This window comes from Periplaneta americana, chromosome 4 (genome assembly GCF_040183065.1).
Source record: "Periplaneta americana isolate PAMFEO1 chromosome 4, P.americana_PAMFEO1_priV1, whole genome shotgun sequence".
Classification (NCBI taxonomy): Eukaryota; Metazoa; Arthropoda; class Insecta; order Blattodea; family Blattidae; genus Periplaneta; species Periplaneta americana.
The window spans coordinates 152,295,507-152,317,491 of NC_091120.1; positions in this window are offsets into that span (position 1 = coordinate 152,295,507).

The following is a 21,985-nucleotide window of genomic DNA, read 5'->3' on the forward strand; positions in this document are numbered from 1 at the left end:
CACCTGCTTCTATTCGCCACTCTGTAAAGGCTAGTGGCTCGGCTGTCTTAGCTCTTTTCTGAGAACATTGATTTCTGTTAGGAATTGGACGTCTACGTAATATTATACCCATACAACTGTTTAAAATAACTTAAATAAAAGGGCCTCGTTAAGTAATTAACTGTCACGTGATTTCCCGCCTTTCTACGACCCTGCGACATAACCACTTGGACGGACAGTAGATAGCATGTCTGAGTAATTTTATCTTTCCGGATCGGGCAGAAGTGAAGACTGAATTTACAGTACGTAAGATACTCTTTTATAGAGTAGGTACAGAATTATTTCAACATGAGTTACTGGTACGAAGGACGAAACTGATAATTGGAATTGCACACATTAGAACTGAAGCCTGTATCAAAATGGACGGCCACCATTTTCATAAATGCGTTTAAATATCCATATTATGATTATTTTTCAATTTAACTTCATTTTCTATAGTGTACACGTGCTGTAGACAGTATAATATACACTGCATAATGAATACGCCCGCATGGACAGCTCAGTTCGTGAGTAAAAACACTCATTGTTAATACTGTACTGTATTTTGATTAAAATAAAATCTAATGAAAATTATCAAACTCAAAAGCGTGATATTTCCTAGTTTACGTAAATGGATGAACTACTTTTCTTCCCTCCTGTACCTAGTAAAGTGATTTGTTTGTATATTACGCCAGTATCATCGGACTCCAATCGTGGAAGGGGGTAGCAAACAGTGTTTCCGGTTCTCAACCGTTGATCGAAAGGTATAGCCAAGTTAATATTAGAAATGTTCGTACAAATAAAAATGATGTCCCTGTACAAATGGAACGGAGTTTGACTCCAGTGAGTGAGAGGGTGGGGGTTGGCGGAGGTTAGAAGAAAGCGAAATGCACAGCTATCACTGCGAGCCACAATATCTCGCGAGTCACGATCTCGCCACGGCTTCTGTCCTGGGTTAAAAGCTAGAAAACTATGTAAGAAGACACGGTAATAACATGATTTACTTTCGAATTCTGGAGTTGAAAGAACAAAGGAAGCAGGAGTATGAAGCTCTGGCAGTAGCTGGAGTGCATATTCAATTAGGAACATGCACTGGATTATTGCGTATGATACACTTTGGAATGTAGTTGTCATTTAACAAATTGCAATGAAGATATTACTGACAAATAAGGAAGACAATGCCACATGTACAGTAGGCCTACATGTGCAATTGTGACGGACAACCATCAGTAGCGACTAGAGTACAGAAACGATTAAGATAATTTCATTCCATTTCATGTTGTTTAAGAGTCATGTCCTTTAACAAGCGAGATAAAATGTTAGAGTTTTAAGATACTTACACGAAATGCTTAGCAACATTAACTGAGCACTAACCTCTACGGTTAGAAGAAGAAATGTCAGAAGAAAGTGAAATAGGGAGAGAAGTACATCAAGGATGCCCTTTATCACCTACCCTATTAAACGCCTACTTGGAGGATTTAGTGAAGAACTGTATTCAGAACAAGGAAGGAGTGATAGCAGGTGGAAGGAGAATAAAGTGCATAAGATTTGCTGGTGATATGCCGTTGTTTGCAGAAGAGGAGCTGGAGTTAAATGACAGCTGTGAGCAGTATGGGATGAAGATAAATGCAAATAAGACAAAGAGCATAGTCATAGGAAGAAAAATAAAGGAGGTAAGCTTGCGAATTCTAAATGAGGCAGTAGAGCAAGTGTACAGCTTCAAATACTTGGAGTGTATTATAAGCAGTAACATGAGCTGCTGCCAGGAAGTCAAAAGGAGGATAGAAATGGCTAAGAAAGATTTTAATAAGAAAAAGAGCATCTTCTGCGGACCTCTGGAAAAAGAACTAAGAAAGAGACTAATCAAGTGCTTTATATGGAGTATGGCTTGTATGGGGCAGAAACATGGACATTACCATGAAGTGAAGAGAAGCGAATAGAAGCATTTTAAATGTGGATATGGAGAAGAATGGAACGTGTGAAGTGGACAGACAGAATAAGAAATGAAGCTGTGTTGGAAAGAGTGGATGAGGAAAGAATGATGTTGAAACTGATCACGAAGAGGAAAAGAAATTGGTTGGGTCACTGGCTGAGAAGAAACTGCCTACTGAAGGATTCACTGGAAGGAATGGTGAACGGGTGAAGAGTTCGGGGCAGAAAAAGATATCAGATGATACACGACATTAAGATATATGGATCCCAAGCAGAGACAAAGAGGAAGGCAGAAAATAGGAAATACTGGAGGAAGCTGGGTTTGCAGTGAAAGGTCTACCTTAGTGAACTGTAAGTAATGTCATTAATTTCAGGGGATATTCTTCAAGCAAAAAGACTTAATACAATTTTGCTAGCTTTTGCTTCCTTTTCGAGTTAAAAATTATCTTTTATGAAATATTTCATAGCGTGTTTTTGGCAAAGCCATTGATTTAATTCCCAATATGCTCAGTCAACTTAAGAGAACAGTTTATTAAGATATTAAATGATTGAAAGAATTTCAGTTTTGTCCTTTAAAAATACAGAAATTTCGTTCCGAAAAAAAATGTATGCTTGTATGCGTTGCCGTTGGCGTAGTTCGGTTGGTTAAGGTGCTTCCCTGCCGATCCGGAGTTACGCCCGGGCACGTGATCGATTCCCGCTTGGTCTGATTACCTGGTTGGGTTTTTTCTGATGTTTTCCCCGACCTTAAGGCGAATATCAGGTAATCTATGGCGAATCCTAGATCTCATTTCGCCAAATAACATTTTGCTATCACAATCCCATCGATGCAAAATGGATGGCACATGTGATATTTGGGTTACATTCAATAAATCCAATTAATCCTAGTAAGCAGGGTTTTAAACCCATAAAAACTTATGTATATGGATTTAAACGGATTAAAACAGTTCTTTTACATTACTAGTCACTCTACTAATCGAAAGCATTGAATTGTTACGAGAGGCGAAAAAAAAAAAAAAAAAAAAAAAAAAAAAAGGATGTATGTATGTATTATCTCCATGACAGCCACCCGCGTAGCTCAGTCGGCTGTGGCGCTTGGCTGCTGATCCAGAGTTGCGCTCGGGCGTGGGTTCGATATCCGTTTAGGCTGATTACCTGGTTGGGCTTTTTCCGAGGTTTTTCCCAACCGTAATGCAAATGTCAGGTAAACTATGGCGAATCCTCGACCTCATCTCACTAAATACCAATCTCATCGACGCTAAATAACTTAGTAGTTGATAAAAAGTCGTTAAATAACCACCCAAAAAAATATCAATGACCTTTTTTGAATATTAAGAACGAACGGCTGAAAAGATTTATGCAACAGATTTTACGAACCCCATTCCCCAAGGGAAAGTTCATTTCCCAAAGTCTACACTTGTAAAATGTCCTGCTAAGACGCATAAAACATCTGATAGCCAGAGAGCAATGAAGCTTTACAGAATCCTGGACCGTATATTTTATTTATTGCGTGATACAAGAACTCAGAACCGGGAAAGGAAATTTTTAATAGTCTCTGCACTACAGAGCTACGCAATAAATATCATCATGGCCTCTTTCAGGTTCCCAAACAGGTGTTATTCCAGCAGCTACCTGTGTTACCAACAGATGGGAACAAAGCAAAGCTTTGTATAGTGTTACTGCAGTAAATCATTGGGTCACCCCCTCCACAAGTGCCCAGAACCCTCCCAACTTTACACCCCTAAAATAAAATTAACATAATAGTATCTCTAGGTCAACAAGGTATACGAGACTGGAGCAGGTGTTGCAGAGAGGGATTTCCAACTTCTTTGGGTTCACTTCTGAGTGCTGACGTTGTCTTCACCTTGGCGATATGAAATGGATCTTCAAAGCCATGGGTTCATACAGAAAGATTAATGCAGGACGAAGGATACAGTGGTGCCGGAACGCAACGGAACATAGTCGGAAAGCTATAGGGAAAGACGTATGCTGTCGGAAAGCTCAGTAGCGGACGGAGGGTTTGAAAGTTGAGGAGGCCAAGACGTGACTGATGAGAATATAAAAATATAAGGCCTGTGACGTACCTTATTACCAAGCGCAGAATTTATAGGTTTTAAGAAACTAAAATTAAGTTTTCCAATTTATGTTTTAGGATTTTAAATCTTATGTGTAGGAATTTATATGATTTTACGGGAAAAAAAGATAAAAATGAACGACATACTGTTAATATATTACAATGGCTTGGTAAAGATTGCCTCTCTTAGGACACTTTGGGTGCTATTCATAGACATTTCGCTAGCCCGCGCTACGAGCGTGCTAAACTCAGCCCTGTGCTAAACTAGCCCCGGCTATCGACTGATTACTTGTACAGGATTCATATCATATCATATCGCTAACACTGGTTTATGAATACGAAAAACGTTAGTTCGCTGATCATCCATCGGAAGCCCGCGCTAAGAATGTCTATGCATACGGCCCTTAAAGTCCTAACCTACGAATTAGGTCTTTCTAGGACATATTGAATTTAAGAATGTTACTCTTTACTACATAAAACGAACAAGAAAAGCAATATTTCGAGAGTAACGAGATAGCAACAAAGTTGATTCCTAGCTAAGAATCCGGGGCTTGCTCATTATTATTACATAGTCTAATTTTACAGCAAATTAACTCGACGATCCTCTTTCTTCGCAAACCAATCAATTAGGTCACAACATACTGAACAACTGCTAGGTACTAGTAGAAGTTAGAGACAAATCTGCACTTACTTCTAAACTCTCGATATATCTAAAAAAAACTGTATAAATAAATACATCTCGTAACACAAAACAATAAAATGCCAGGAACACCCGCAAACAATAGAAAAATCTAACAACATAAATGAAAAATTTTACGCAGGGACAGAAAACTAACAACACGTGACTCAATTTTCTAAAATCAAGGAGAAAGAGAGAGAGAGCTTGCTTATAGGCCTACAGCCGAAACCAGCTGTGACTATAAGCAGTACAGCAGTACAGTTGTCAGTGGTGGGTAACACGTCTCCAAATTCGGCTCCCTTCGCGCGTTCTAGTCAAGTTTAAACACTCCTCTAACCAGCTATCTTATTAGTTGAACTGCTGTTGTCATGGTCACCGGGAGTAGAGTCATGTAGCCGACTCCTCTCTCCCGCTCTCGCATAGACACTGCAGGCTGCTAGATATCGAATATACAGATTACAGCGCTACCTGTTATTTTTCAGTACGAATTATTTGTACTATCTACAGTATAGCGAGCGGGCATCACCAACTGGATGCGGTCGACTTTACGTAACTTACATCTTAGTCATAGTGAATAGTAAAATTAATATAAAAGGAAAAATGTTCATCATTTGCTATAACTTGTCTGTAATCTTAATTCAGGTGGAATTATTACTGCCATATTGTGTTCTGGTAAAATATTAGGGGAGCCTTGGCCACCCTTGCCTCCCCTGAAAATCCGCCGCTGGGAAAGCCATAGGGAAAGACGTACGCTGTCGGAAATCTATTTCTTCTCATTCTTAGTTCTAATTCTATATTCGAATCTCCCGCATTTTATTGAATGCCAATAGCAAAGGACTTTCAATTCTAGTCAGTATTGACAATTTGACTGTCGCTTGCAGCGTTTCAATAAACTCCGTAATATGTGCTAACGAGACTGATTTTTATTTTATGATTGTGGTATTAGAATCCCCATATAGCAGGGTTATGGGGGACATCATTTACCTCCTCCCCCGTTATAGCTTGACTCTGGTACAATATATCGGAATATGATCATTTATAAAGGTATTTTTGGGAGCATGTTTCTTACAGCGCTACATTCATATCCGCGATGTTTCAAACCGAGTTGTATAGGGCTTGAACTGTAGGTCCACTACAAATTATAATAGGGCATAACTTAAAACAATCTCCCTCTCTCTCTTCTCTCTCTCTCTCTCTCTCTCTCTCTCTCTCTCTCGTACAGAAACACATGCATACATCAATAAAACTACGTAACAGAGATAATAGAATTTTTTTTATATGAAGCTTGCCTTCCTAAAGATACAGTATCATATGAAATGTAAATTATTTATTATTTTATTTAATCTCGTCTTTAAGTTTACACATTATACCGGGATCACTTTTCTCTTTTCTGCATTGCTATGCAGTTGTTATTTATACATCTCCAAGTGGCGGCCTGAACACCTACAGACTACTAACACACGAGTACAGGCTGTTACAAAAGAAACATTACACTGCTTCCATTCCTCAAATGATGTATAGGAATTCTTATACATTCAGAAATTTAAAATAAATATTATAGTCCAGACACATGATCTGAAGACATTAATTCATCAATTTAAGCACTGAAACTTAATCACAAACAAAAGCAAAAAAGATCTTTTGAATTCAATATTTTCTAATGTTAATAGAAGAAAACAAGAGGTCAGACAAGTTTGGGGGGGGGGCACTCCCCATAACTCCGTCTATGCCAAAAGCCTAAGCTAACCTGTCACTGATATTCGGCATTACGAAAACTCGCTTTAAAATAATAACACAGTCTAGTATACACAATCACGAAGTTAGAGTTGTTGAGGGTACTAGGAACAATAGACTGTGCCGGTACTATTTCGCATTGTCTGTATTGAGGAGACAGTAGCGATCCTAGTGGTTAGCAACTAACTATGAATGCATATTCCCTACGTATTGAGCTTCGTTACTGTATATACTAGACCAGTGATGTCAAAGCAAGAGCATTTTTCTGACCTTGACGTCGTGCGCGGGCAGCAAGCGCTAAGTATGGAAAGAGGAAGAGTTGTGTATATGAATAAGCAACCTGTTGGATTAAGGAAACAGTGGTGCACAAACTTCAAACGAAACGTGAAATTTTATGTCGTTATTTTTATATGGCTTCTTTCTGTTTAATATTATCTATATTGTCTGTAAAAAAAAGTACTAACACTGATTTCTTAATATTGCACTTGTGTTTTAAATCTTAATAACATAATAGAGTATATTATTTCAATGTACCGAAGTACATATGATATTTCCATGCAGATATTCTGCGTCATCATGCGATGAAAGAGTAATGGAACGGAGAAAAATTCTCTCCGGCGCCGGGACTTGAACCTGGGTTTTCAGCTCTACGTGCTGATGCTTTATCCACTAAGCCACACCGAATACAACCCCGGCGTCGAACAGAATTATCTCTGATTGAGTTCCAACTCTTGGGTTCCCTCTAGTGGCCGCCCTCTGCACTACGTCATAGATGTCTATGAACATAGGACCGAAGTCCACACATGTGCTGAGGTGCACTCGTTATGAGTGACTAGTTGGCCGGGATCCGACGGAATAAGCCTATGTTCATAGACATCTATGACGTAGTGCAGAGGGCGGCCACTAGAGGGAACCCAAGAGTTGGAACTCAATCAGAGACAATTCTGTTCGACGCCGGGGTTGTATCCGGTGTGGCTTAGTGGATAAAGCATCAGCACGTAGAGCTGAAAACCCAGGTTCAAGTCCCGGCGCCGGAGAGAATTTTTCTCCGTTCCATTACTCTTTCATCGTATGATGACGCAGAATATCTGCATGGAAATATCATATGTACCACGGTACATTGAAATAATAGCTATATGATATGCGTAAATCACGAAGTGATTTAAGACGGCGCTTATTCCGTCGGATCCCGGCCAACTAGTCACTCATAACGAGTGCACCTCAGCACATGTGTGGACTTCGGTCCTATGTTCATAGACATCTATGACGTAGTGCAGAGGGCGGCCACTATAGGGAACCCAAGAGTTGGAACTCAATCAGAGACAATTCTGTTCGACGCCGGGGTTGTATCCGGTGTTGCTTAGTGGATAAAGCATCAGTACGTAGAGCTGAAAACCCGGGTTCAAGTCCCGGCGCCGGAGAGAATTTTTCTCCGTTCCATTACTCTTTCATCGTAACATAATAGAGAGTTAAGGAGGAATATTCACTTAAATTCCATAGTAGTACAATATTATACTGTATTAAGTGGATGAAACACATCATCCATAAAGAAAGTAATATACCAAAGAAAGAGATTGAGTATGACATAAGTAGGAATTTATATTGATGGTATCTTTAGCCTTACAAAAGTAATCAATAAACTAATCAAAACAATATTACAGTACAAAGAAAAGTTACCTAGGTACTGTATCTGTTTTAAGTGTAACTAATATTACATAACAAAACTCTTATCGCATTATGCTTTTAAGGTGATATTTGTGAGCAACTTCCTATTATCAGAATATTAAATTATTTTCTCGAAATCTGCTGAATCTATAGAGCTGACATTTTTACAACACATGGGCACGTATCTTTTGCTTATGATGTAACAGTAGTTGCTTTGTTAATTCATTTCCTTACAAACAATTTCAATGCGAATATTTTCAAAATTTTGAATACACTATCTTCAGTAATACAGGTAGAAAATTCACCACAGTCCTCCTACCTGTAAGGCTACTAAATAAATAGGCCTATACTTGAAAATTTCACATTTCTATACCAAAAGTTGAGAAAATATTCCTTTTGAATAAAAAAAATCAAACTTGTGAAAAATGAGCATTAAAATTAAAACTTACATTCTTATAATGCACTTATACTTCTCAGGCAAATAAGTTCTCTTCCCTTTATCTATTGAATCAGTGCTGGCCATCCCTGAACATAGCTCGACCAACCGGCATATACCACCTCTTTCGTCTGTCTCTTTCCTTTCCGCTGTAAAGCGCTCAGGATCTCCTGGGCTCTAAAGCGCGCGCTTGCTCCTGTGGGCATCAATTGACATGCCTGTACTAGACTGTGGTAATACTTTGTCTTCTATAATGTACTAATAATGTTACATTATGACAACAGAGGGCGTTGAAACCGTAAGCTGCGCTGTCTGCCATAATGGCGCCAAGTAAACCCGAAGTGGTTATACGAACTACCTTTATTGTAATTATTTCACACTTTCTAGTACTCTTCACGATTTCTTCCTCACCTGTAATCGTTTCTATGGTCCTTATAATGTGTTTGCTTAACAATAGCGACGTATTTGAAAGTATTTTAGAGTTCTGCTTAGAATTCCGCTACCGAATAGGTATATGAAAATAATGACGATAAAATACTGAAGATGTACATGCCTTGCAGTCTAAAACACGCTGTACGTAGACGAAGATGAGGGGCATAATATCTTAAACCTGGAATAGACACGTCTCATGCTACATGGCACTTGATGTAAGCACAGCCAGAACACATACAAAAACTGGTGGCTTGGACACTCAGCAAGGTGTAGCAATAAATAAACACAATTATCGCAAAAAACCGGTACAAGATGGCAACACTGTCCAGGCAGAGGGCAACCACCGAAATCTGATTTAAGTGCACACCCACTTTTTTTCTTATTTTTATCTCTTCACCGTTGGTTGGGTGCTGGTGGGGAGAGTCGTGTTCCAGTTGCCCCCCTTCCCTCTCCTGTCCCGCCCCAGGGAGCCCTTACTACGTTGTAGTAAACCAAGTATAGTGATAGTACACACAGTGTGTGTAGCAAAGTGGCATAACTCCAACTTTAGTAGAGAAGCTGTAAGATTTATAGACCAATCCAGAGTTTTTATTTCAAAGCTTCCATCTGCACACGGTTACTCATGGCTACTTCATGAAAATACGTTTCTAGTTATTGTCGGAATAAAAAGTGACATTGTTCAGTTAGTTAAGGAATGAGCTATCAAATGTATACATAACTATTAAATTCTCAGAAGGTAGTTAAGTTTTAAATTCCGGTTCCAACAACCCTCTTATAAAAACAATAGTCACTGTTAATTATATTTATTTTTATACATAATTCTACAAAGACGAAGCAGAGCCATGGGGTCAGTACACAAAACTTGCGACTACGACACCGACACTAAAATAATTCCAACTGCAGCTCTGGCTTCGATTCCGATTTTGAATCCAACTCCGACTTAGGCTTCGACATTGCTTTTGACTTCAACTTCTACTCAGACTTTGTCTCCGATTATAAGTAGGGACTACAACTCTAAACTCTAACTACGGCTCCTATATGGTTCGACTTCAATTCCGACTCCGATTCATTCTGACTTCAATTCTGATTCTGAATCTAACTCCAACTTTAACTATGACTCCGGTTTTGACTCTGATTCTGACTCCAAATTTAACTGACTCCGGTTTTGACCATGATTCTGATTCCAACTTTAACTATGACTCCGGTTTTGACTCTGATTCTGACTCCAACTTTAACTATAACTCCAGTTTTGACTTCGATTCTGACTCCAACTTTAACTACGACTCCGGTTTTGACTCCGATTCTGACTCCAACTTTAACTATGACTCAGGTTTTGACTCTGATTCTGACTCCAACTTTTACTATGACTCCGGTTTTGACTCTGATTCTGATTCCAACTTTAACTATGACTCCGGTTGTGACTGATTCTGACTCCAACTTTTACTATGACTCCGGTTTTGACTCTGATTCTGATTCCAACTTTAACTATGACTCCGGTTGTGACTGATTCTGACTCCAACTTTAACTATAACTCCGGTTTTGACTCTGATTCTGGCTCCAACTTTAACTATGGCACCGGTTTTGACTCCGATTCTGACTCCAACATTAACTATTACTACGGTTTTGACTCTGACTGTGACTGTAACTTTAAATGTGACTCCGGTTTTGACTGTGATCCTGATTCCAACTTTAACTATGACTCCGGTTTTGACTCCGATTCTGATTCCAACTTTAACTATGACTCAGGTTTTGACTCTAATTCTGATTCCAACTTTAACTATAACTCAGCTTTTCACTCTGATTCTGACTCCAACTTTAACTATGACCGGTTTTGACTCTGATTCTGGCTCCAACTTTAACTATAACTCAGGTTTTGACTCCGATTCTGGCTCCAACTTTAACTATGACTACGGTTTTGACTCTGACTGTGACTTCAACTTTAAATGTGACTCCGGTTTTGACTCAGATCCTGGCTCCAACTTTAACTATGACTCAGGTTTTGACTCCGATTCTGATTCCAACTTTAACTATGACTCCGGTTTTGACTGTGATCTTGACTTCAACTTTAACTATGACTCAGGTTTTGACTCTGATTCTGATTCCAACTTTAACTATGACTCCGGTTTTGACTGTGACCTTGACTTCAACTTTAACTATGACTCAGGTTTTGACTCCGATTCTGACTCCAACTTTAACTATGACTCCGGTTTTGACTGTGATCTTGACTTCAACTTTAACTATGATTCAGGTTTTGACTCTGATTCTGATTCCAACTTTAACTATGACTCCGGTTTTGACTCTGATTCTGATTCCAACTTTAACTATGACTTAGGTTTTGACTCCGATTCTGATTCCAACTTTAACTATGACTCCGGTTTTGACTCTGATTCTGATTCCAACTTTAACTATGACTCAGGTTTTGACTCTGATTCTGATTCCAACTTTAACTATGACTCCGGTTTTGACTGTGATCTTGACTTCAACTTTAACTATGACTCAGGTTTTGACTCCGATTCTGACTCCAACTTTAACTATGACTCCGGTTTTGACTGTGATCTTGACTTCAACTTTAACTATGATTCAGGTTTTGACTCTGATTCTGATTCCAACTTTAACTATGACTCCGGTTTTGACTCTGATTCTGATTCCAACTTTAACTATGACTCCGGTTTTGACTCTGATTCTGATTCCAACTTTAACTATGACTTAGGTTTTGACTCCGATTCTGATTCCAACTTTAACTATGACTCCGGTTTTGACTCTGATTCTGATTCCAACTTTAACTATGACTTAGGTTTTGACTCCGATTCTGATTCCAACTTTAACTATGACTCCGGTTTTGACTCTGATTCTGATTCCAACTTTAACTATGACTCCGGTTTTGACTCTGATTCTGATTCCAACTTTAACTATGACTTAGGTTTTGACTCCGATTCTGATTCCAACTTTAACTATGACTCCGGTTTTGACTCTGATTCTGATTCCAACTTTAACTATGACTCCGGTTTTGACTCCGATTCTGATTCCAACTTTAACTATGACTCCGGTTTTGACTCTGATTCTGATTCCAACTTTAACTATGACTCCGGTTTTGACTCTGATTCTGACTCTAATTTTAACTATGACTTCGGTTTAGACTCTCATTCTGATTTCAACTTTAACTATGACTCAGGTTTTGACTCTGATTCTGATTCCAACTTTAACTATGACTTCGGTTTTTGACTCTGATTCCGACTCCAACTTTAACTACGACTCAGGTTTTGACTCTGATTCTGATTGAAAATTTCACTATGACTCCGGTTTTGACTCCGATTCTCACTCCAACTCCGATGCGTTTCTGCTTCAACTCTGACTCGGGCTCTGGCTCCAATTCTGACTCCAACTCCGACCCCTACTCCAGACCTGCTTGCGATTCTGCCTCTAATTCCGGCTCCGACTTCGAGTTTGACTTCAATTCCAACTCTGACTTCTATTTTACCTCTGGCTCCTATTTTCGGTCCAACTCTGACTCCTGATTTGTATCCGATTCTTCTTACACTCCGACTCGGACTCCGATTCTGACTTCAATTCTGACGCCAACTTCGATTCTTATTTTAACTCCAACTCTGACTCTAATCTCGCTCCGATTCTGACTTCATTCCGGCTCTGACTTCTAGTTTGATTTCCACTTCCACTTCGGCTCTGGCTCTGACTCCGATCCTGACTCCAACTCAGACTATGAAGAGATCTTGTCCGTGCATAGCTTTATCTTTCTAGTTCGCCAACGGGGATGCGTTATGTAATGTAAAGTTTTTTTCGTTTGTTCACGTCAGTCTTTGTATTTTTAGATTATAATTTTCTTATCTATAACGCACCACTTCTTCCGCGCCTGACAGCATACACATTCCTTTGGTAGAATTACTGTGTTTGTCATTTCTTTCCACGTTTATTATCATCATCATTATCATCTTCCTTTCAAGGTTCAGACTATCGAATCTGTTTCGACTTCACATTTTCTTTCCATCTCTTCTTAGGTAGTCTTCTGTCTCGGTAGCCTGAGGGACGATAATTTAGTGCTTGTTTTGGGATCCGGTTCTCTCGCATTCTCTCCTTGTGATTTATCGAATCGTCTCTGTATCGGGTTAGTTTATGTGTAATACTCTTTACAATGAAGTCAATTCTTATGTCAAAATTTGGAATTTGGCACAGCAGCTATTACGAAGCACATTTCGGCCGCTTCTATTCTTCGTAGCTCTCGATTAGGCCTATTTACGATCCATGACTGACTTCCATAAAGTAATGTTTGTGAAGCCATATATTGTAAAATTTAAGTTGCATGTCTTCCCTAGTTTGACTTCTTAAGACTTCTTCTTAATAGTATAGATAATTATTGGTATTTATTAAATATCACTTATATAGGCCTGTCTGTTTGTCTATCAAACGGTATTTGAGTTCCCAATAGTTAAATGTTGAAACATGTTCTGAAATTCCATTTTCGATTAAAATGCTAGAAAGAGTTGACGAAAAAGGGGGATCGAGAAGAGAAGAGAAGAGAAGAGAAGAGAAGAGAAGAGAAGAGAAGAGAAGAGAAGAGAAGAGAAGAGAAGAGAAGAGAAGAGAAGAGAAGAGAAGAGAAGAGAAGAGGTTGATTAATAAATGGAAAAAGATAGAGAAGAATGAAATAATAAAGGAAAAAATTAAGGCAAGGAAAATACAGAAAAATGGTGAACAGAAGGAGTTTAAGCATAGAAAGAGCAAAGAAGAGCAAAGAAAAATAGGACGATTTGGTAAAGAATGGGATACAGGAAGAAGGAAGAAGAGGTGGAGCAAATGGAGGTAGAGAAAAAAGTAAAATGCAGAAGGTAGAATACAAGCTGATGAAGGAGAGCAAGAATAACACACAGATAGTGAAGAAGAGGAAGAAGAAGGTAAGCTAATGAAGGAGGAGAATTAAAAGTAAAATGCAGAAGGAAGAATAGGAGTTAGTGAAGCAGAACAAAGAGAAGAAGGAGAATGTTGAATGGGATGAGTTGATAAAGAAGGAGTAACAAGGAGAAGTGGAAGAGAAAGAGCTAATCAAGGAGGAGAAGTAAAAGTGAAGTGCAAAAGGAGGTGTTTCTGTGGTTTCCCTTGAGTAATAAGACAAATGTCGGGAAGGGACCCACAAGAAATGAGCCACGGACCTACTCCCTTCCCTCTGATTTTCCCAAATGCTTGGCCCCTTCCTCCCAGGCTCGTTTTTCTTCCCACAATAAAACAAATTATTATAAATATTTTAGTGAAACTTAAATCTTTTAACAGGGGAACTAAATATGCTGTGATTTAAAGGGTTTAGTTAATGTTTTGTTATTTTAAGTGATGTATCAGTGAAGAAGTATGTTGTGTCAGTGAAGTGTGTTGTGTAAGTGAAGTGTGTTTCTGTCAGTGAAGTTTTATAGCTTATAGTGGTAGTGCAAAGTATTAGAACAATGAAATATTTTTGAAGATTTAGTGAAATCAGGACAGTATCAGTGAAATGTGTCGTAATTCCAGTACAGTGAGTGATTTGACAGCGAAATGAGTGTAGTGCTGAAAGGTGCTTGTGCAGGTATGAACATATCATACTCGTGGGTTTTAGTTCAAACTTAGGGTTAAGATACAAATTAGATGTACTATAAATTTTATTTTAAGTGAACGTGTTTCATTTAATTTTGGATGCTCATTATTATTATTATTATTATTATTAGTATTATTATTATTATTATTATTATTATTATTATTATTATTATTATTATTAGTTGTAGTAGTAGTAGAACACTGAGCATGTGCAATGTGTCATAATAGAAACTCGGAATGCTGAGCATGCGCAGTGTGTTAAAATTCGAACATGGAAAATGAGCATGCGCAGTGCAATTATCACTCGAACTACGTATAATGAGGATGCGCAGTCCGTTATAAATCGAAATTGGAATACTGAGCATGCGCAGTGCATTAATACTCGAACTTGGATTAGTGAGCATGCGCAGCGCGTTATAACTCGAACGTGGAATACTGACCATGCGCAGTACTTTACAAATCGAACTTGGAATACTAAGCATGCGCAGTAGGTTATAAATAGAACTAGGACCACTGAGCATGCGCAATACGCTACAACTCGAACTTCGAATACTGAGCATGCGCAGTGCGTTATAACTCGAACTTGGAATACTGAGCATGCGGAGTGCGTTATAACTCGAACTCGGAATACTGAGCATGCGCAGTGCGTTATAACTCGAACTTGGAATACTGAGCATGCGCAGTGCGTTATAATTCGAACTTGGAATACTGAGCATGCGGAGTGCGTTATAACTCCAACTTGGAATACTGAGCATGCGCAGTGCGTTATAACTCGAACTTGGAATACTGAGCATGCGCAGTGCGTTATAATTCGAACTTGGAATACTGAGCATGCGCAGTGCGTTATAACTCGAACTTGGAATACTGAGCATGCGGAGTGCGTTATAACTCGAACTTGGAATACTGAGCATGCGCAGTGCGTTATAACTCGAACTTAGAATACTGCGCATGCGCAGTGCGTTATAAGTCGAACTTGGAATACTGAGCATGCGCAGTGCGTTATAACTCGAACTTGGAATACTGAGCATGCGCAGTGCGTTATAACTCGAACTTAGAATACTGAGCATGAGGAGTGCGTTATAACTCGAACTTGGAATACTCAGCATGCGCAGTGCGTTATAAGTCGAACTTGGAATACTGAGCATGCGCAGTGCGTTATAACTCGAACTTAGAATACTGAGCATGCGCAGTGTGTTATAACTCGAACTTAGAATACTGAGCATGCGGAGTGCGTTATAACTCGAACTTGGAATACTGAGCATGCGCAGTGCGTTATAATTCGAACTTGGAATACTGAGCATGCGCAGTGCGTTATAACTCGAACTTGGAATACTGAGCACGCGGAGTGCGTTATAACTCGAACTTGGAATACTGAGCATGCGGAGTGCGTTATAACTCGAACTTGAAATACTGAGCATGCGCAGTGCGTTATAACTCGAACTTGGAATACTGAGCATGCGCAGTGCGTTATAACTCGAACTTAGAATACTGAGCATGCGCAGTGCGTTATAAGTCGAACTTGGAATACTGAGCATGCGCAGTGCGTTATAACTCGAACTTGGAATACTGAGCATGCGCAGTGCGTTATAACTCGACTTGGAATATTGAGCATGCGGAGTGCGTTATAAGTCGAACTTGGAATACTGAGCATGCGCAGTGCGTTATAACTCAAACTTGGAATTCTGAGAATGTGCAGTGTATTGTAACACGAATTTGAAATACTGAGCATACGCAGGGTGTTATAACACGAATCTGAAATACTGAGCATACACAGAGTGTTATGACTCGATCTTGGAATACTGAGCATGAGTAGTGCGTTATAATTCGAACCTGGATTACTGAGCAAGCGCAGTGCGTTATAACTCGAACTGGGAATACTAACCATGTGCAATACGTCACAACTCGAACTTGAAATACTGAGCATGCGCAGTGCGTTATAACTCAAACTTGGAATTCTGAGAATGTGCAGTGTATTGTAACACGAATTTGAAATACTGAGCATACGCAGGGTGTTATAACACGAATTTGAAATACTGAGCATGCGCAGTGTGTTATAACACGAATTTGAAATACTGAGCATGCGCAGAGTGTTATAACTCGAACTAGGAATACTGAGCATGCGCAGTGTGTTATAACATAATTTGAAATACTGAGCATGCGCAGTGTGTTATAACACGAATTTGAAATTCTCAGCATGCGCAGAGTGTTATAACTCGAACTTGGAATACTGAGCATGAGCAGTGCGTTATAATTCGAACCTGGATTACTGAGCAAGCGCAGTGCGTTATAACTCTAACTGGGAATATTGAGCATGCGCAGAGTGTTATAACACGAATTTGAAATACTGAGCATGCGCAGTGTGTTATAACACGAATTTGAAATACTGAGCATGCGCAGTGTGTTATAACACGAATTTGAAATACTGAGGATGCGCAGTGTGTTATAACACGAATTTGAAATACTGAGCATGCGCAGTGTGTTATAACACGAATTTGAAATACTGAGCATGCGCAGTGTGTTATAACACGAATTTGAAATACTGAGCATGCGCAGTGTGTTATAACACGAATTTGAAATACTGAGCATGCGCAGTGTGTTATGACACGAATTTGAAATACTGAGCATGCGCAGAGTGTTATAACACGAATTTGAAATACTGAGCATGCGCAGAGTGTTATAACACGAATTTGAAATACTGAGCATGCGCAGTGTGTTATGACACGAATTTGAAATACTGAGCATGCGCAGAGTGTTATAACACGAATTTGAAATACTGAGCATGCGCAGAGTGTTATAACTCGATCTTGGAATACTGAGCATGAGCAATGTGTTATAATTGAAATAAAGCACGCACGCTTCGTTACGAAATTCTTGCACATTCATTTATGCACGTTTCAATAATTTTCAGTTGGATCGCAAGCATATATTGATGTACTGAAATTATAGGTTATGTTTACTCTGTCAGTACTTCCTTTATTTCTATACTCGCAATTATGCATTATAATTAAGCATAATGCTACGTATAAGTTGTAAATACAATTTGTCTACACTTCAATTGTATTTATGTGTTTCATATGGTACTCCAATCTGAAGTCTGATTAGTTCAATATGTTACTAGGACTAAACTAGCGCTCAGGTTGTTCCCTTCGTACTCGTACACTTTGCATATAAGAATTAGTTTGATTACATTAGGCTTTTATAATGCGTTTCGTATAGTATCAAATACATCTCCCCAAAATATAAATTCAACGGTTTTCACTTCAGACAATACCGAAACTACATCAGCGCTAGTTTCCGTTATAGTCAGCGATGTATGCAATGGAAGGGAGAAAGAAACTGGCTGCCTATTCCATTATCTCTTGGCTTAGCTGCTTTATGAGTGATACCTTATTGGCCTTCGAACATTTGACTAAACGACAGCTGTACCGCAGTAAAGCAACTCCTAAGCAACTAGATGTACACGGTTATGTTACCAGTCGACTGTGAAAGCACAGTTATTCAAATTACAGACTACTGCATTAATATATGCATAAATATATTGTTAAATAATTATTTTAGAGTGAAAGCTAGCATTTGCGTAATGAAATCTTCACAGACAAGCAAAACATTTCCGGAAAAAGATCAGGAATGCTTAATGTATTTAGTTTAAATTAAGAAGTAGTTATATAAAATACAGTAACCCTCTCTGTCTAATTTTGATTTTCTCCAATGCCCTCTTCATTCCATAGCTACGTTATGATTCCATATAAAAATTATAGGTTAAGTTTACTCTGTTTACTTTATATCCCTATATTCACAATTATACATTATAATTAAACATAATGTCATGTATGATACCCCCGCACGTTCAATTTGTATTTTAATTAATTCATTTATTACGATACTGGGTTGTATTGAATTGTATTTATCGACTATATACGAGCAGAAGTAATATAACAGTATGTGCACTTCATAGGAGGACTGTGGTGAATTTTCTATCTACAAGTAAGGATGGTAACCGTGTTCTGAAGTTTATCTTAATATATTCTTCTTTATTAAATCTCAAAATAGATTTCGTTCTCAACATAAAATGTTGACGCAAATAGGTTACGTTAACTTGGTGAATTTTCATCACATAGAAGTAACACACTTTCATAATTATTCCTTCAACATATTATGCAAAAAATAAATGGAACTTATGCACACATTACAATCAATAAGAGTATAATTGCATTATTTATTTGTTCCTTACTATACTGGGTTGGACTGAGCATTTAACTTACAAGTGGGAGTAACGCACAACTGTACGTACACTAATTTCATAGGAGGGAATGTGGTAAATTTTCTACCTACAAGTAAGGAAGATAGATGTGCTAAAATAAAATCACAATATAAATAATTCTTCTTCATTAAATCTCAAAACAGCTTGCATTACAAACTTAAAATGTTGATGCAAACAGGTTAAGTTAACATTAAAATAACACAGTTTTGTTAATTATTTCTGCAATATATTATGCAATAAGAAGTGAGCGGATCTTATGCACATATTACACTGAACGAAATTGAGCACCAACATGGAATAAAGTAATATAAGGTCCCTATGGGTATTAAGGCCCACCTAACGGATCTTTTATTATGGCCGCTACTGAAGTTGGTTTAGAAATACACTAATGAGGTAATGTCTGAAGATGTTTATTTATGTAACAAAATACAAAAAGAACAGATTGATATATCAAAATGTTTCCCTGTTATTCCAAATTTAGCAAATCTTTACAACTGGGCTTTATTTTCCGAGTAGTCTGTTAATATGGCCCATGCCGTAGGGTAATAGAGCCCAAAGAGAGTACATTTCAATTAACTCATCAAATTAGAAAACTGAGTTAATATCACAATAACATAAAGTGAAATGAATAGAAGCAACAATTACATGAACTGGAATACCTGAACAATCGTATTTGTAAACAATAGTGACAATAAACTTCTGAAAATCTGAAACAGTGTGTCACAGAAAAAATCTGACTATTCCAAACATTTAGGGCATACAAGAAAATCTTTATAAGAGGCAGTGAGGCCCACACAAACTTCATGGACCCACGATGAGCATAATGCACACTGTCTCATATCCAATGCTTCAGCTGATTGACAGACAAAACATTACCAATCCTTATTAACATCATGTCTCGACATGACATGTCTCTTTTTCAAGCCAACTCTTCTCGTTTCCTCAATACTTTCCTCCTTAGTGTTTTTCCTTTTAGGGGTTGGATTCTTATTTCCCATTCCTTTATTATTGTCTTTCTTATATCTTTCTTCTTCGCTCTCTTTGGTTACTTTCACAAAGCATTCCTTTGTAAGTGTGACTGCTTTATAATTTAATGCTTTTTTACGGATTACCTGTTTCTCGCATGCTACTTTCTTCGGTGTGCTCAGAATAGTTGCGAATTGGCTTGTTATCTTATCAGTATTTTTGATTTGTACTCCACTTGTGCTGGCACCTGGTGGACATCACTCTGGCTACTTTCTATTGTAGTTGATTGAGATGTTGAAGGCTTGGAGCCAAATGCCTTATTTTCTATACCAAAGAAAGATGATTAGTTGTAATTTGTGAATGAGTAGCTGCTGGTATTTCTGACTCCTGTTGTTCCAGTGGATGTTCAGTGACCAAACTTGGAGCAAAGACTGTTTCTCGTATAAAATCTGGCGCAAAAAGATAGATACCAGTGGCTCGGAAACCAGTGGCGACATTTTGTACGGTCATGCATTTATTCCACACAGGTGTAAATATTGCTGAGAATCTCTCTTTATGTAGTCGCCTTTCAGGATGAAGCTCCCAGTATCTGAGCAATGTTTCATCCCAATAGTGTTCGAAAGATCTATAGACTGTTTTATCAAGTGGTTGCAGTTCACAAACACATAAGAGTAAATGTAATGTCTGCGAACAAAGTAGTAATCTGTACTTAAATTATTTATATAGCCTACTTTAATTGTATCCCTTATTATTAAAACATTTGCAATCTAAAGTGGAAGTTCATACTCAAAATGTAATTAACTTATTTAATCGTCTTGTAAATTTTAATAGTTGTCGGGAAATAAGGCCCGGGCCTTATTTACCTGTTGTTGCCTGGGCCTTATTGCTCGATCACAGACCTAGTATGATTTTGAGGGTATATCTGGTCATGGACATTTGGAAAAATTATTTTGAACCTGTATCTGGAACGATGAAATATCTCTCAAACATAACATGCAATAACATTTTCAATAATCTGAGCATTGAAATATATTATTACATTTAACTTTACTTCCAATATTATAGTTTTGTCTCCTCAACAATGTTTCGGCGCGTTTTCTTCTTGTTACTGCATTACTACCAACATAAGCTGCGCGCAAATTATTAGGCAGATCTAATTTTTGTTCCCCAACATGACTACAGAGTGGTCCCTCTTCCTCTTAGCCTTGATCCGCGAATTTCAAAGTTGGGCCTTATTTCTCGATGTGCTTTATTACCCACTGGGACCTTATCTCACTGAGCCCCGTATATTCAGATAGAAAAGCCGAACCTTGGAGTGACATCACACCTGCATTACGGCATGGTCTAGATCGAGAAGGCACTTACTGAGCATACGCAGTGCTGTATAACTCGATCATAGAATACTGAGCATGCGCAGAGAGAGAGAGAGAGAGACTGGTACTGGTAACACTGGGCATGCGCAGTGAGTTATTACAGAAACAATGCTGAGCATGGGCAATGTGCAAAACTAGAAATTGGAATACCGAGCATGCACTGTGCTTTATAACTCGCACTTGAAATACTGAGCATGCGCAGTGCGTTATAACTCGAACTTGGAAGACTAACCATGTGCAATGCGTCACAACTCGAACTTGAAATACTGAGCATGCGCAGTGCAATATAACTCGAAATTGGAATACTGATCATGCGCAGTTCATTATAACTCGAACTTGGAATACAGGCCATGCGCAGTGCGTCATATCTCGAATTTGGAATACTGACCATGCGCAGTGCGTTATAACTCGCACTTGGAAGACAAATCATGTGCAATACGTCACAACTCGAACTTGAAATACTGAGCATGCGCAGTGATTTATAACTCAAACTTGGAATACTGATCATGAGCAGTTCATTATGACGAGAACTTGGAATACAGGCCATGCGCAGTGCGTCATATCTCCAATTTGGAATACTGACAATGCGCAATGCATTATTGCTCTAACTTGGAATACCGGCCATACGCAGTGCGTTATAACTCAAACTTGGAATACTGAGCATGCGCAGTGCGTTACAACTCGAACTTGAAATACTGAGCACGCAGTGCGTTATAACTCAAACTTGAAATACTGAGCATGCGCAGTGCGTTACAACTCGAACTTGAAATACTGAGCATGCACAGTGCATTATAACTCAAACTTGGAACACTGAGCATGCGCAGTGCGTTACAACTCGAGC